This window comes from Urocitellus parryii, chromosome 8 (genome assembly GCF_045843805.1).
Source record: "Urocitellus parryii isolate mUroPar1 chromosome 8, mUroPar1.hap1, whole genome shotgun sequence".
In the NCBI taxonomy this organism is placed as follows: Eukaryota; Metazoa; Chordata; class Mammalia; order Rodentia; family Sciuridae; genus Urocitellus; species Urocitellus parryii.
In genome coordinates this window covers 119,614,001-119,628,865 of record NC_135538.1, presented here as the reverse complement: position 1 = coordinate 119,628,865, position 14,865 = coordinate 119,614,001, and positions in this window count along the sequence as shown.

Sequence of the window (14,865 nt, the reverse complement as noted above, 5' to 3'; positions counted from 1 at the left end):
AAATTCCAAGAAAAATCCTCTCAGTGTTCTGACCCTTCAGTGAGGATCCTAATTCAGACACCCAGTGTGATCTCCAGGGAAGACTGAACACCAGAAGCTCTGTCTTAGGATGAGCCTTCATATTTTCAGAGTATTGGACCTTCCCTCAACTGCTATTAAAAATAATATTTTAGTTTTTAAAAACTGTGGTGCTGGGGATGAAACCCTGTGCCTCAGGCTGACAGACAAGTTTTCTACCCATGAGCTGCATCCCAGCCCCCAAAGGGATACTTTTTTTTTTTTTTTTTTTTTTTTTGGTACTGGGAATTGAACTCAATACTTTTTTAAGTGGACAGACATGTAACAAATACGGCCTCAAATGCAAAATAGGATGGGAAGGGGAGCAGCAGGTGGTCCGCATCTCCATGAACAGAGGGGAAAAAAGAAAAATCTAGTGGAGGACACTTTCGCATTTCTACTGTAAACACGTTTGAAGGCCTGAATTGTCATATTGTCCACTTGCATGGACAAGGTCCAGGCATACCTCCATCTTCGGGCCTCAATTTGCCTTTGCGAACTGTCAAAGGAGAAGTCTAAAGAATGACATTGAATTATTGATATAAGGAGTTTCAAGAACCTCTCTCTGCAACGTGATGATGATTCTGTAAGGGAACCAAGCCTCGCTGGGGACGCTCTTGGGCTCCACCCAGTGGCAGTTGCAGTGAAGGACAGCGGTCTCGGAATTGCTTGCTCAGGCCTGAAGTGAAAAGAGGATTCCAGCCCTAGAGCCTCCTGCACTTCGCTATGAAGAGACTGCGGTTGCAGCGGAGGGGAGGAAGCTCAGGCAATGACCCTCAGAGGAAGGATGAGGGGCTAGGGCTACAGCCTGCAGACCCCTCCTTCTTTTATCCGCGGTTGACCTTGGAGGGTCCTGGACGGGTGGTGGGTGCAGGTAGGAGTTGCCTTAAGATGACTCTTGGTATCCCCAAAGAACATCACGCCCTTTCCTAGAGATTACTGATTAGTTCACACTGGGAGTAGACAATAAAGAAGTCATTTGAAAAGTAGGCTTCTTATCCTACACTCTGGTGCATTTATAAAAACCAAAACAAAAAGCCAAATGCTACCCCTCTTTGTTTCTACCAGGTAGAAGGGCCAGTGGCCCTCTTCCTCCCTCAGGTGACAGGTACCAAGACTCCAGCCTTGAGGCTCTGGGCTCCAGTCCTGCAGCCAGCAGGCCCCTCCTGCCTGGGCTCCCCTGGCCTTGATCAGCCCCACTCCCCTACTGCCTCCTCCTTTTCCCTCTGCACACTCAGCTCCTGAGGATCTCTCCACTTCTTCAAAGGCATTCTCTTCCTGGGGCTCAAAGCTCACCAAAGTCCAGGAGAAAAGAGAAACAGACACCCCTGAGAGAAGCCCTGAAGTGTTGTAGGGGACAGTCGAGGCAAGGCACCAAAGATAGCAGGAAACAGTTTTATTTGGCTGTAGCCAAGTTCACAGGGCACAGCTTTTGCTATAATCAATTAATCCCCTGAACCCCGAGTTCAGGTAGTTTCAGAATTTTATACCTAGCATATAAGGGGAGGGGCTCAGAAGTGCACAGTCTGTGGAAGTTCACATGAAAGCAGCTTTTTCTTTCACTGTTCTGGGCAAGTTAACCCTTCAAGGACAACACCTGAGAAGGGGAGAGCTTCTTCCCCTCATTCTTTCCTCCCCCTGCCAGCTGCCTATGGAGCCCAGTTGGTAACTTAATCTGAGAAATGTAGACATCCCTGTGAAGCCCAGCTCAAGGCCAGAGGCCTTGTTAAAGGATCTATCTTTTTATTATTATTATTACACTTTGCATTTGCAAACACATTTTACAAACCATTATACTGGATAAATATTTGTGAAAAAATAGTAAGGGCATGTCCAGCACCTGGAGGGCTGATGTCTTCCAGGCCAGTGGCCAAGTAAAATAGAGCAACAGGAAAATAGGAACTTTAACTACATTGAACTTTTCTGTAGAGACTCTTTTGTTGTCAGTCCTAAAATCAGCCATGGTGAAGATTTCTGGAGAAGCCCTGTTAAGATTTTCTGTGGAGAAGGGGGTGCCACTAGAAAAGGACACCTGAGGTTCCCACTCTTGAGGGCAGCCTGTCTTTGAACTAGAGATCCTCCTGACTCAGCCTCCTGAGCAGCTGGGATTACAATCATGCACCCCTGCCCCTGTATAGATCCAGAGGTTTTAACATTACTCTATCATTTAGTAGATGTTGGCTTCATCTTTGAATTTTATCATCACTTTATTCAAACCAAAAGTAGAGAACCTTAATACTAAATTAAGATAAAGAAAGGTAGTAGTTCTCCAATATATGACTCCTAACATCACATTTTTAAAAAATGTATTAACAGGAAATTTAACCACCTTTCACACCCCTACACCTTCCACAAACCATCCCCTCTGCAGCAGGAAGCTGGAAGGGCTACCTGCTGGCCTCTGGCAGAAACTCAGACCCTGTTATCCCCACCCACACAGAAGACAAGGGATCTTTACAGATGGGGATCACAACACACCCACCACCACCACCCACAGAATACTCCAGTGCCTTCCCTTCTTAGGCTAATGACATTCCAGGCCCTTCCCATCCCCTACAACCTCCTTGCCCCTGACCACTCTGGCCTCATCCTACCACTCTTAGGAGAGACCATGGGTTTCCTCTAACCCTGGCTTAGTCCTGCATCAGGCACTGCCCTGCTGTGAGGCACACTGAGCCTCCTCCCAGGGATCCAGAGGGCTCCCTGCAGACACCATCCAGGACCTGCTATCTGTGCAGCTGGCCAGTTCTCAGAAATGGTTTCTAATATCAACCTTGTGAAGTTGGGTCCATGCCATTTTTGCCACCAGCAATCTTGTGGCCTAGGCACATTTTTCTTAACTTCAATTATTGATGAATAATTGATGGCATTGAATATTTTTGTTGTTGTTATTGTCAAACACTCTGGACTGCACAGGTGTCCACTGAAATATAAGTTCCTGAGGCAGGGACCTTGTCTAGTTGTTGCCACCTGTATCCCCAGCATCTAGACTAATCCTAATACAGAATAGAGACTCCATAAATCTGGGTTGAATGAATATCTAGATAGATGGTTCGATGAGCATGTGTCAGTGTATATGACTTGAGAAACAATTTGATCACGTGTCTGAGGAGCTTTCAGAAAATTCCATGCCCTCTCATTTCATCATTCCTATTCAAGACGCCTATGATTAAAAAAAGAATACAAAATATAGAGGGATCTTTAGGTGTAATGATATTAATCAGACATTATTTACAAGGATAGAAAAATATACAAAAGGGGTCTGGTTGAGCATAAACAAGCATGCACCAGGCCCTGGGTTCAATCCCAGCAGGAAAAAGAAAGAGAAAGAGAGGTACCAACGAAGAGTGGTTATTTATTTTTTTCTCATAATAAATATTTGGTTGGTAAAAACAATGTCTAAATGAGTTTTGAATATCATATAAAGTTGCTTAATAATCATAACTTTTCAAATGTGAGATTCAAGACAATTCATCATGTATGAGTGCAGCTATGTAGACCTGCATACACACACTTTCAAAAATAACTGGGGAGAGAACTCAGCCTTGCTACACAGCACAACTCTTTCATACCAAAGTCCATGAGCATTTCCCAGTCAAAAGGTTGATGAGGATCTTATGAATGTAGATGAATGGTGGTTTTACATCTTTCTGCTTTGCCTTAAAACATTTTCCGTGACTATGACCCTCTCCTATAAGATAAAATACCCACTGTGAAGTGAAATAAATTTTTAATGAAAAAAAGTCCAAATCTTCCCTAACTGTCTAGTCTGGGTGCTGGGTCTCCTTTGCTCGGCCCTGTGGCTACACGGGGGTGCCACTGCGCTGCTCTTGGGTCTTCATATTCCATATACCCCCAACCCCCGACCCCCCCAACCCTCCTTCCCTCCTTCCCGGTCAGCCAAGGCGAGGACTGGGCTGTGAGTTAGTCAGGGAGGTCACCCTGGGGCTGGGAGTGAGCTGTGGATGAAGTTCTTTAACACTGGACTACACGGGCATCCAGGTCCTGGAAGTGGCAGAGACTAAAGGACAGGAGAGAGCTCAGGAGCCCTTGTGCCCTGCCTGAAAGTTCTGTCTTCTATCTGCCACCCCTTCCACCAGCCCCTGATGGCAACAACCCAGAAAGCTTAAAAACAGAAATTATTTCCTCTGGTCTGAATGCTTTGTGATGCTCCTTAATGAAGCAAGGAAAAAGCATTTGCATAACTTTTCTTGCATTTTTTTTCAGGAGAGATTCATCTGTGATAGGGTCCCTGAGGCCCTGAGGACTGAGTAAAATTTCCCCTGTATGCCCTCTGAAAAGTCATGAAGGATCTTTAAAAACTTGATACCTGAACATCTCTGTCATTTGCAAAAAAAAAAAAAAAAATGCAGATTGAATGGATGAACAAATATCCACAGACTGACAAACTTGCACACATGTGGTCTGCCATGATTTTGATATGTGTCTGTGTGTCATGCACAGGTCCTTACATAAAGTCTTGTTATTGCAGATGCTGAGAGCCTTTAAGAGCTGGGACCAGTGGGAAGTTCTTAGATCATAGAGGGATTTGGGGGCATGACCCCAGGCTCTCTCTGCTGCCCAGCTGCTGATGTAATAGATTAGCTCTGCCACATGCTCACACCATGGCAGGCCACCATACACTGTTCTCCCCAGAACTGAGCTGGTACAGGTGCAGGATTTGGACCATTCCAAATTGTGACCTGAGTAAATATTTTCATGTGTAAATTAGTTGCCTCAGATATTGAACTGTAGTAATATGAAGCTGATAAACACTGACACACTCTCAATTGAGGCATTCTCAAAACAGACTTTTTTTCCGTTTTGTTTTTATTTTCTTTTTGTTTTGTACTTAAACCCATGGGTGCTGTACCACTGAGCTACACCCCTTCTTTTAAATTTTAATTTTGAGACAGTGTTTCACTAAGCTGCCCAGGCTGGCTTTGAACTTGCCATCCTCCTGCCTCAGCCTGCAGAGTAGCTGGGTTTATAGGTGTGCACCACCATCCTGGCTCACACACATGTACTCTTGAAATTTAATTTTTCTTTTTTTAGTATTACATTGTGAACATTTACCACATGATTAGGAAGTATAAAATTATCTCCAAATTACATGAAAATGATCAAAGATTCCAGACTTTAAATAAATAGTACAATGTTGACTGTAGACCTAATTAGTTCAAAATTTTGTCACACTTGCTTTATGAATATAAAAAATTATGATTGTACAGTTCTTGTTGAAACACTAGATAATCAATGCCAACATTGTGACACTCATTCCTAAATAAGTCAGGGCTCATCTCTTTTGAAATGACATTTTTCTTTCAATAGTAATACGGTCATGACACCAAAGAAAATTACTATAATTTCCTAATATTATTCAATGACAAAGTTTAAAAATTTCACAATTGTTCCCCTCATGTTTTGCATTTGTAAGCATGATCAGGAGCAGTCCCTGTCCCTTCAGAACCACACCCAGCACAAGAGAAAAGTGAAACATCTTCTCTACTTCTTATTTCTCAGTTTTTTGAGACTACATTCTTGGGAATACCCTGTTCACTAAGATTTTTAAACAAATTTATCTCTTACTTGGGAACAACATTCATTGTTCAACTGACATCCTATAGTGTGGACATGCACACTGGGACTATCAGGGCAAGATCACAGCCTCTGTCTCCCCTGGGCCTCTGTCCCTGTCAGCAGGCAGAAGAGGGATCTGTGCCAGAGTCATCCTTGATGCCCAGAATAGGCACCTCTAGCAGGTGCCAGCAGACCTGAGCTGTGGGGTGAGCACCCACCTCTCCTTGGGTAAGGAGTGAATCATGCACAGCCTCCCACACCCTCCACCCTCAGACACTCCACACCAAGGGGAGGGGGCTAAAATGGTTCCACAATGGCACTATGACCCAACAACCCAGACCTTGTCTCCATCTAGAGAGCCAAGGCTCAGTCCCACCTGCTCCTGCACCTGCCCCTCTCCCTGCCCACCTGTCTGCCCTGAATCCTCCAGGACTAACTTCCTGTGTTCCTTCCCTGTTTGGTTAGCCATGCCAGGTCCACTTCAACATCTGCACTGTCATCCTCATAAGGCTATGCACACCCCTGTTCTCTCTCCTCTCACACCCTCTCCCCAACTCCTGGAATCTTTCCCTGGTAACCCCTGGAATTCTCAACTTATGAAAAAGCTCCAAAGTCCTCTCAGGATGTCCTTCTCCCCAGCTCTAACAGAAATCTGGCCTCCTGGAGGACATGGGCCCTCTGAAGTCCCCTCCATGGGGGGTTTCCCTGTGGATCATGTACCCCTGGGCCAGCAGCTGGGGTGGGCTCCTTGCTCTACACTGAGGTTCTCAAACCTTTCTGCTCCCCCTTTCCCACTATCCCCTAGCCTGTCATAAGATGGGAACCCCCATCTCCCCTAATTGTAAGCACTCCCAGGGACCCCAGGCAATTTCCCCATTTCTGGACTCTGCTCTTTCCTCTCGGAAGTGCTGTTCCTCATCATTGATTTCAATACCAGAAGCTGTGGGGACTGCAGAATAGTTCCCAAAGATGCCCAGGCCCTTATCCTTAGGACACTGAATAGTTTTTCTCCAATGGAAGAAGGGACATTACTGATGTAATTAATCTGAAAATGGGGAGATTGTCCTGGACTCTCTGTGTGGCCCAATCAAATCACAATAAACTTCCAAGCAGAGGCCCATCTCTGGCTGGAGTCAGAGAGATGCTACAGGAGAGGCAGGTGGAGGGGATGCAGCAGAAGGGACATCAGAGGTTCCAGTGGAAGAAGGATGAGATGTGCTGTAGGGGACACCTGTGAGGAAGTTAGAGAAGTTAAAATTGTCTCCCGCATGACAGTCAGCAATGAGATAGGGACCACAGACAACATCTGCAGGGAACTGAATTCTTACAAAACCCTAAAGGAGCCTGGAAGCACATTCCACATCAGAGCCTTCAGTCAGGAACGCAGACCTGCTGACACCTTGACCCTTTGAGACTCCTGGGGAACTTGGAACCTACATAACTGTGAGGTCATAAATGGAGCTACCTAAAGCCACTTAGGTTGTGGTAATTTCTGTGGCTCTCTGAGCTCTGTAAAGACTAGGAAACCTGATGTCCACCCCTCAGCAGGTAGACCTGGCTTAGATACTCAAGAAGACAGTGGAGGATGGAATCCAGAGGCTGAGGAAGAGGGTGTGTGGAATAGTGAGATTCTGTGATGCCATAAGGCACACTAGAGTGTTTTCCCAGAGGACACTTGTCACCAAAGCCTGAAGGAATGTGCTGGTGACAAGGGCCTGCTTCAGTAAAAAGGTGGGGTGCTTTCCTCTGCAGGCTGAGATGAAGGTAGGAAAGGTGGTCCCAGGGATGGACACATTAATATCCAAGGGAGGGTCTGGCGGTAAAGGACTGGAGACCTGGTGGTGACAGTTAACCAGAAGAAGTCAGAGGGCATGCGCACCACAGCAACCCGACAGCAGCAACCAAGGATGATCTGGATCTGCAAGGGACTATGGAGGTTCCTGGAGGGTGGTGGACCTGGGTTCAGACAGACAGGTGACCTTCAAGGGGACTGCTCAACATCTGCAATAAAAATGAAACCAGAAAGCAGGAGGCTTGAAAGTGCTTGAACCAATATAGTCATGATTCCATCTCAATTCCAAGTTCAGATTCAGAACCCAATGACTGAAGAGGTGTCCACATACAAAGGAAGCAAGAGCCTAGAACACCAAGACAAGGACATGTGGCCTTGATTCCCTCAGTCCTTCTACCAAGGAACACTATTAACCCAGGAGACTACATGGGGAGAGAGAAATAGGCAGGATGCTGGGGAGTGTCATGCTCTGGGATTGAGTTGACACAAACACCCACATAGCCACAGCCTCACCATCCCTGCCCTCTAGGATGCAGTGTTAAGAGTCTGGACTGGATGCACATCCCATAGAATATGAAGTCAGTTCATTTCATCCAACATCATGCTGCCTGGGATGGATGAGCAAGAGGGGGAAAGTGCCCTGGAGCCCACATACCCCAGAAGGTGGAAGATAAACCTGTCAGACATTCAGGAGTGGCCCCTTCAGTGTCATTTAGGGGTCCAGTTGTTAAAGAGAGCAGAGATGTCCCCTCCACAGTACAGGACCAGCTGCTGCACCTGACACCTCTCACTGCATGGAAGGAAGCAGGATGCCGCATGGTCTCTTTAGGTTCTGACAACATCACATTCCACACCAAAGTGCAATGTCTGGGCCACACTCTGGGTGATACAGGAGGCCAGCTTCATAAGGAATCTGGACAGGAATGGACACTGCAGCAGTTGTAGGACATGGTGGGGTCAGTCACCAGCTCTCAGACCTCATGGTGCTGGGGTGTCAGCGGTTGGAGAGACGCAGGATGGAGCTGACCAAGCACAGGAGTAGAAGCACTATCAAGGGCCCTGGAGTCAGCAGGGGGTGGGGCATGCTTTCCACACACAGAAATGTGCCCCTCTCAAGGCAATCTATGGTGTGTTACTGAGCCCTGGTGAGACAGAATGCTTGACCATAGGACACTAAAGAACCATAGAGTCTTTGGATAGGAAAAAGGGGAGGGAAGGGAAGGGGAATGGGAGTAGGAAAGATGGTGGAATGACAGGGACATCATTACCCTAGGTACACGTATGAAGACACGAATGGTGTGACTCTACTTTATGTACAACCAGAGAAATGACAAGTTGTGCTCCATTTGTGTACAATGAACCAGCATTCTGCTGTTATGTATAAAAATTATAGCAGGTTAATTGATTTAAAAAAGAACCAAAGGGTGACAATGGCCAACATGGACTGTGTTCTGTGCAGCTCACTAGGTCACACTGTACAGGTCTGGGGCAGTCCATCAGAACATGGAAAAGGTACATCTGGGCTTGAGTCTGAATCTCATGGTGACACCCAGCAGAGAACATCTACCCTGAAGTGGCTCTGGATAACCAAGTAGACAAACTGCCATGATCCAACTGTTACGATTTGGAATGTCCCAAAGGCCCATGTGTTAATGACCTGTTCCCCAGCCCTTGGCACTACATGAAGATGGTGGAACCTTGAGGAGGTGGGACCTACTAGAAGGAAACTAAGACTGGGGTGTGTGTCCTTGAAGTGGATATTGGGATCTGGGTACTATCCTGTCTCTCTCTTTGCTTCCTGGCTGCCATGAGGTGAGCAGCTTCCTCAGCTAGGTGCTCCCCATCATCACTTTCTGCCTCACAACAGGCTCAAAAGCAACAGAGACTTCTGAGACTGAAAGTTTTGAAACAGTGAACCAAATTTAACTTTTCCTCTTTTCAAGAAAGTTGATTATCTCAGGTACTTTGTTACAGTATCAGAAAGCTGACTATCACATTAGTATTCATCCCAGGTTGAATTAGTACCACCCAGGACTGAAATGATAGGCACATGAGTGGTGCAACCATAGTGGCAGAGATGGATCCTACATTTGGACCCAGAAGCACCAATTCCACATAACAAGCATGATCCAGCTGCTGCCACCTCTCAACATCAAAACTCTCAGCATTAGGGATTTATACTATTGTGATTCAGATATGAGATGATTCTCAAAATTATATGAGCCAAAGTTTAGAGGTGAAATGATTGGGTTATGAGAGCCTTAACCTAACCAGAGTATTAATCCACTAATAGTGATTAACTGCATGGTAATTATAGGAGGTAGGATGTGGATGGAGGAGGTGAGTCATTGGGGATGTGCCTCTGGAGTGTATATTTTATCTGTGGTGAGGGGAACTGTTTCTCTCTGCTTCCTTGTTCCATGTCTTGAACTGTTTCCCTCCATCACACCCATCCATCATGATGTCCTGCCTCAACTAGGGCATACAGCAGCCAGGCACAGTGGTTCACACCTGTACTCAGAAGTTTGGAAGGATGAGGCAGGAGGATCATGAGTTCAAAGTCAGCCTCAGCAAATAACAAGACTCAAAGGAACTCAGTGAGGTCCTGTCTCTAAAATACAAAATGGGCTCGGTATGTGGCTCAGTTGTTAAGCACCCCAGGGTTTGATCCCTGGTACAAAGAAAAAAAATCTAGAACAGAGCAATGGAGCCAGCTTTCTGTGGACTGAAACCTTTAAAACCATGAACCTCAAAACAAACTTCCCTTCTCTTGAATTCTTGGCAGGTCTTTTTGTTGCTGCAGTGAAAAAATCTGACTAAAACAAATATTGACCCCCAAATGCCTCAATTTCTTTAGGTGACCAAGTAGACCCTAAGTGACAAATTGATTACACTGAGCCAGTTGCATCCTGGAAGGCCACAAGGTGCATCCTTCTAGGGATAGACACCGATTTCATGTGTCAGTTTATTCCTCCTGGACTCAAACCTCAGCCAGCATGCAGCACTATCAAGGGACATCTACTTGACAGATCTACAGAATCCAAACTGCTCTCAGTCCAGTATCTGACCAAGACACCACTCACAGTGAAGCAGATGCATCCCAGGCCATGATGCTGGGACCCAAAGATCATGTCACAATCTGCATCATGCAGGGGCTGCCAGCCACACACAATGCCAGATGGGCCTGAGCACCTGAGGATCACCTGAGCACCAGCTTTGAGGAAACCCTCTGAAGGGACAAGGTTCCATCTTTCAAGATGCCACATATTTATTGAATAATAAAATGAAACACCTTCTATGGGACCATGTTCTCAATGGAAAGAACCTAAGGGTCCAACCATAGGGTCAAAACAAGGAGTGGCTCAATTTACCATCACTTAGATTCACCCACTGGGCATCTTGTATTTTTCATCTATTCTGCTCTGGCCCCTGCAGGATATGAGGTCCTGATTTCCTGAAGGGGAACATTCCCAACAAGGGTCACATGGTGCCATTGAAATATACCTTGCTATGGCCACAGGGGAGGTTTGAATAGTGTGACCGCAGAGAGCAGCAGGGAGTAGAGGGCACCCTCAACTCCCTCTCCTGCCAGTAGTGATGGACCCTGATCTCCCCAGGAGGGAGGGCTGCTGTCATTCAGTGAGGACAGGAGGGATGTATATGAATCCCAGTGAGCCACATGGGTGCCCCCTGGTGCTCCTTGTCCCATTTTAACTGGGACTAACCCCTGTACTACCTTGCCAGTCAGGGTTTGATTTCCAAAATCCCAGATATCTCAGGAAGGTCTGGGTCACACCCCCAGGAAGTTTGCCAAGAGCCCTGCTCCATGTTGAGACCCAGGGCAGCACTGGTGCAGAGGCCCTGCTTACCAGGGCTGCTGAGGCCAAGGACTGGTGGTAGAGCTTGGACCTGGGATGTCCCACAGGAGCCCATGTGTTCAAGGCGAACTCTCCAGCTTGGCACAATGGGAAGATGGTGGAAACCTGAAGAGGTGGGCCTAGAAGGTGGTCTTCTGGCTCCTAGAGACATGTCACTAGAAGGAATTCAAGAACCATGCCCTACTCTCTCTGCCCCCATGAGGTTAAAGGCTTCCTCAGTCATGCACACCTGCCATGATGAACTGTGCTGCCACAGGCCCAAAACAACAAGGTCAATAGTCAAAGTCCCAAAATGGAACCAAAATAAACCTTTTTACTTTTAAAGTGTATTGCCACAGGTACTTTGTTACTGTTACAGAAAAGTGATGAACACAACTGGTAACTGCAGGGACACAGAGGCAGGCTGTTCCTGGAAGGCACAGGACTCCTCTGATGGCCATTATAGACAGGACATATTGCGGTTTTTTAGGTTGCCTGTGGTCTAGGACCCATCCTAGAAGCTCATCTCCCTCTACCCATTCTTCAGGGTCTGATTATACCTCTGTCTGAAGATTTCCCAGGAATTTCTGGCTCCTTTCTCTTTTTCTTGGAACAGTGCTTTTCCCTAATACAATGCTAGTGAGTTCAAACCCATCTTGGCAACTCTGTCTTGAAGGACTTTACAAACAAATCACTTCCATTTATGTGCTATTATTATTATGATATACATTATTATGATCTATGATCTACATTATTATATATTATTATGATGATATACTTATTCCAGCTTAGTCCAGCTTCTCCCACCACCTCGGCTCCATACTGATGATCTATGTGTTATTCCTGTGAGTTTATGGAAATTTCTGGTTTTGCCAACTCTCATAACTTTCTATTATTCTACAGCTGTCCTTCTGCTGGACACTCAAGACACAGTTGCTGTTCTTGTTCCCATTGAATGTCAGTTTCCTAAAGAGGACAATAAGTATCACTGCAGTTCTGTATTATAAAGTCTCTATGGACGGGCTAGAACGCAGAGTCTCCCCAAATACCAAGGGTTCATATTGTACTGAACCTGCTCCTGCTATTCTCAGGGATTCTGGCCCTGATCAAGCCATTGGCAGGTGAGTGAGTGGTTGGCAGGGAAAGGGAGCAGGAAGAGAACTACCCATAAGGGAGGCAGGATGTGGCTGGGCAAGGCGTACCTCAATGGCAACCAGCCCAGGTGCTGCCTCAAATCATCCTCTCCCTGTGCTTACCTCTGCCTCTGGCTCCTTCCTCTCCCCTCTGTCTCATCCTTCTAGTCCCTTTACCCCTTTTCTGTCTCAATGAGCCCCTGATACCTCGTTTTCTGAGTGCCATCAATGTGGACCCTTCTTCCCAAGATGTCCCCAACACTCAGCCCCCCACCCACTTCACTCCCACTCTTCCTGGGTTCCTGGCAGCACTGATTGCACCATCTACACATCTCCTGTCCTCATACCTCTTGGTCCTTCCTAGGGTTTGCAGTCACAGTTCAGGAACCTTTCCTGGGATCCAGGCCTAGGGGATTCCTCAAGCCCTCCTAGCCCTGCCTCCTCCCTGGTACACACAGGTTGTTTTCTTCTCATAGGGAGAAAAGAAGGAAGCTATGCTTAAGGGTGTAAGTAACTGATCAGAGGGTGTTGTCCCTGAGACGTTGGAGTAGTGTATATGGGAGCACATGGAAGAGCTCACCTAACCCATAATTTCCCCATTATTCACATATCTTCTAGATTTTTACCCTATCATGTCATTTTTCTGCCCAGGTAATGACAGTGCCCAGCACTCTGATGCTTCTCTAGCCCTATAAAGGTGAGACTCTGGAGGGCCCAATATGGTAGAAAGGGTGGGGTCCAGGGAATGGAGAAGGTTGTGGGAATTATCTTGGATTTCTGGGTGAATGCTGGGTTCTTCAGAATGTTGTCCCTTTGAGCAACTGCCCTGATTTTGTTCATGACACTTTGGTTCTATAGCAGAGACAGCTGCCTTGTGTGGGACTGAGCAACACAAGATTTGTTCAAGCCTTTGTGACTAGAAGAACCTGGGAGTCCCATTCTGTAATGGATTATTAGGCCATCCACAATCCTATTGGCATAATGTGCAGAGCTGAAACCAGTGCACAGAACCCCTGTCCCCACACTGTCCCTTGCCCACTCACCTTTCCTGTTCCAGCAGAGGTGAGGCTGGGTCGACTCCATCCCTCTCTCAACATCACTGTGCCCTGAGTCACAACTTCTTACTTCCAACCTGAATATAAGAATCAGAATATAAATGTTTTTTCAAAATCTTGACCCAATGGGTTGATTGGTTAATAAAGAGAAAATTCCAAATTAGAGAAAGGAAATAAATGGAAACACCAAGAAACTTCTAGAATCTGTTTTTGCTGTTCGTAATCAGCTGCATCTGCAGATAGGAGAAGGCTGTGAGGAGCCCAGTGTGGACAGAGCTGTGCCCAGTTAGTGCTCAGGCCATGCAGGACTTTGATGTGGTTTGTCCTTAGCTTGGTCATCTTCTGTACTCCCTTGTCCTTGGCCCTCTCGGAGAACCTTGCCCCACCAGACCTGTGGTCACTGAGACTCAGACATCACCAGAGCCTTCTCCTGTCAGCCAGACCCTGGGTATCAAGGGCTTCCTGTGGCCAGGTCAGGCCTCCCTCATCCTTTGTGTTTCCTGTATCCTAGTTCCTAGGGAGGATTATGCCTGTTCTTGTTCTTGTAAGTGAGCTCTGGTCTTGTTCTCCTGTGTGAGTCCCCACACTGTGTCAGCAGCAGAGGAGCTTTTCTCCGTCATTGTTCTTACAAGGTCAGAGTGGTCCCTGCACAGAGGACATTCTGTGGTTTCAAAAGATAGATATATTTCAACCTGCATCAAGCAGATAAACTTCCTTCTCAGCAGCACATGGATCCTTCTCTAAAATAGACCATATACTATGCCACAAAGCAACAATTATCAAATACAAAGGAGTAGAGATATTACCATGCATTTTATCAGATCATAATGGAAAGAAATTAAAATCAATGAAAAAATTTAAAAAATAAAAATTTTGCCATCACCTAGAGACTAAACAATATGCTACTGAATCAACAATGGGCCACAGAAGACATCATGGAGGAGATTAAAAAATTCTTAGAGGTAAATGAGAACATAGACACAACATAGTGAAACCTCTGGAACACTATGAAACCAGTAGTAAGAGGAAAATTCATTGCATGGAGATCATTCTTTAAAAGAAGAAAAAGTCAACAAATAAATGACCTCACACTTCATCTCAAAGCCCTAGACAAAAAAAAAAAAAATCAGCAGCAAAACAGTAAAAGACAATAAATAATTAAAATTAGAGATGAAATTGAAACAATTGAAAAAAAAATTGACAAAACAAAAAGTTGGTTCTTTGAGAAATAAATAAAATTGACAGACCCTTAGCCATGCTAACGAAGATAAAGAGGGAAAGAACTCAAATTACCAGCATATGTAATGAAAAATGTAATATCACAACAGACACTACAGAAATACAGAGGATAATTAGAAATTATTTTGAAATCTTATACTCCAATAAAATAG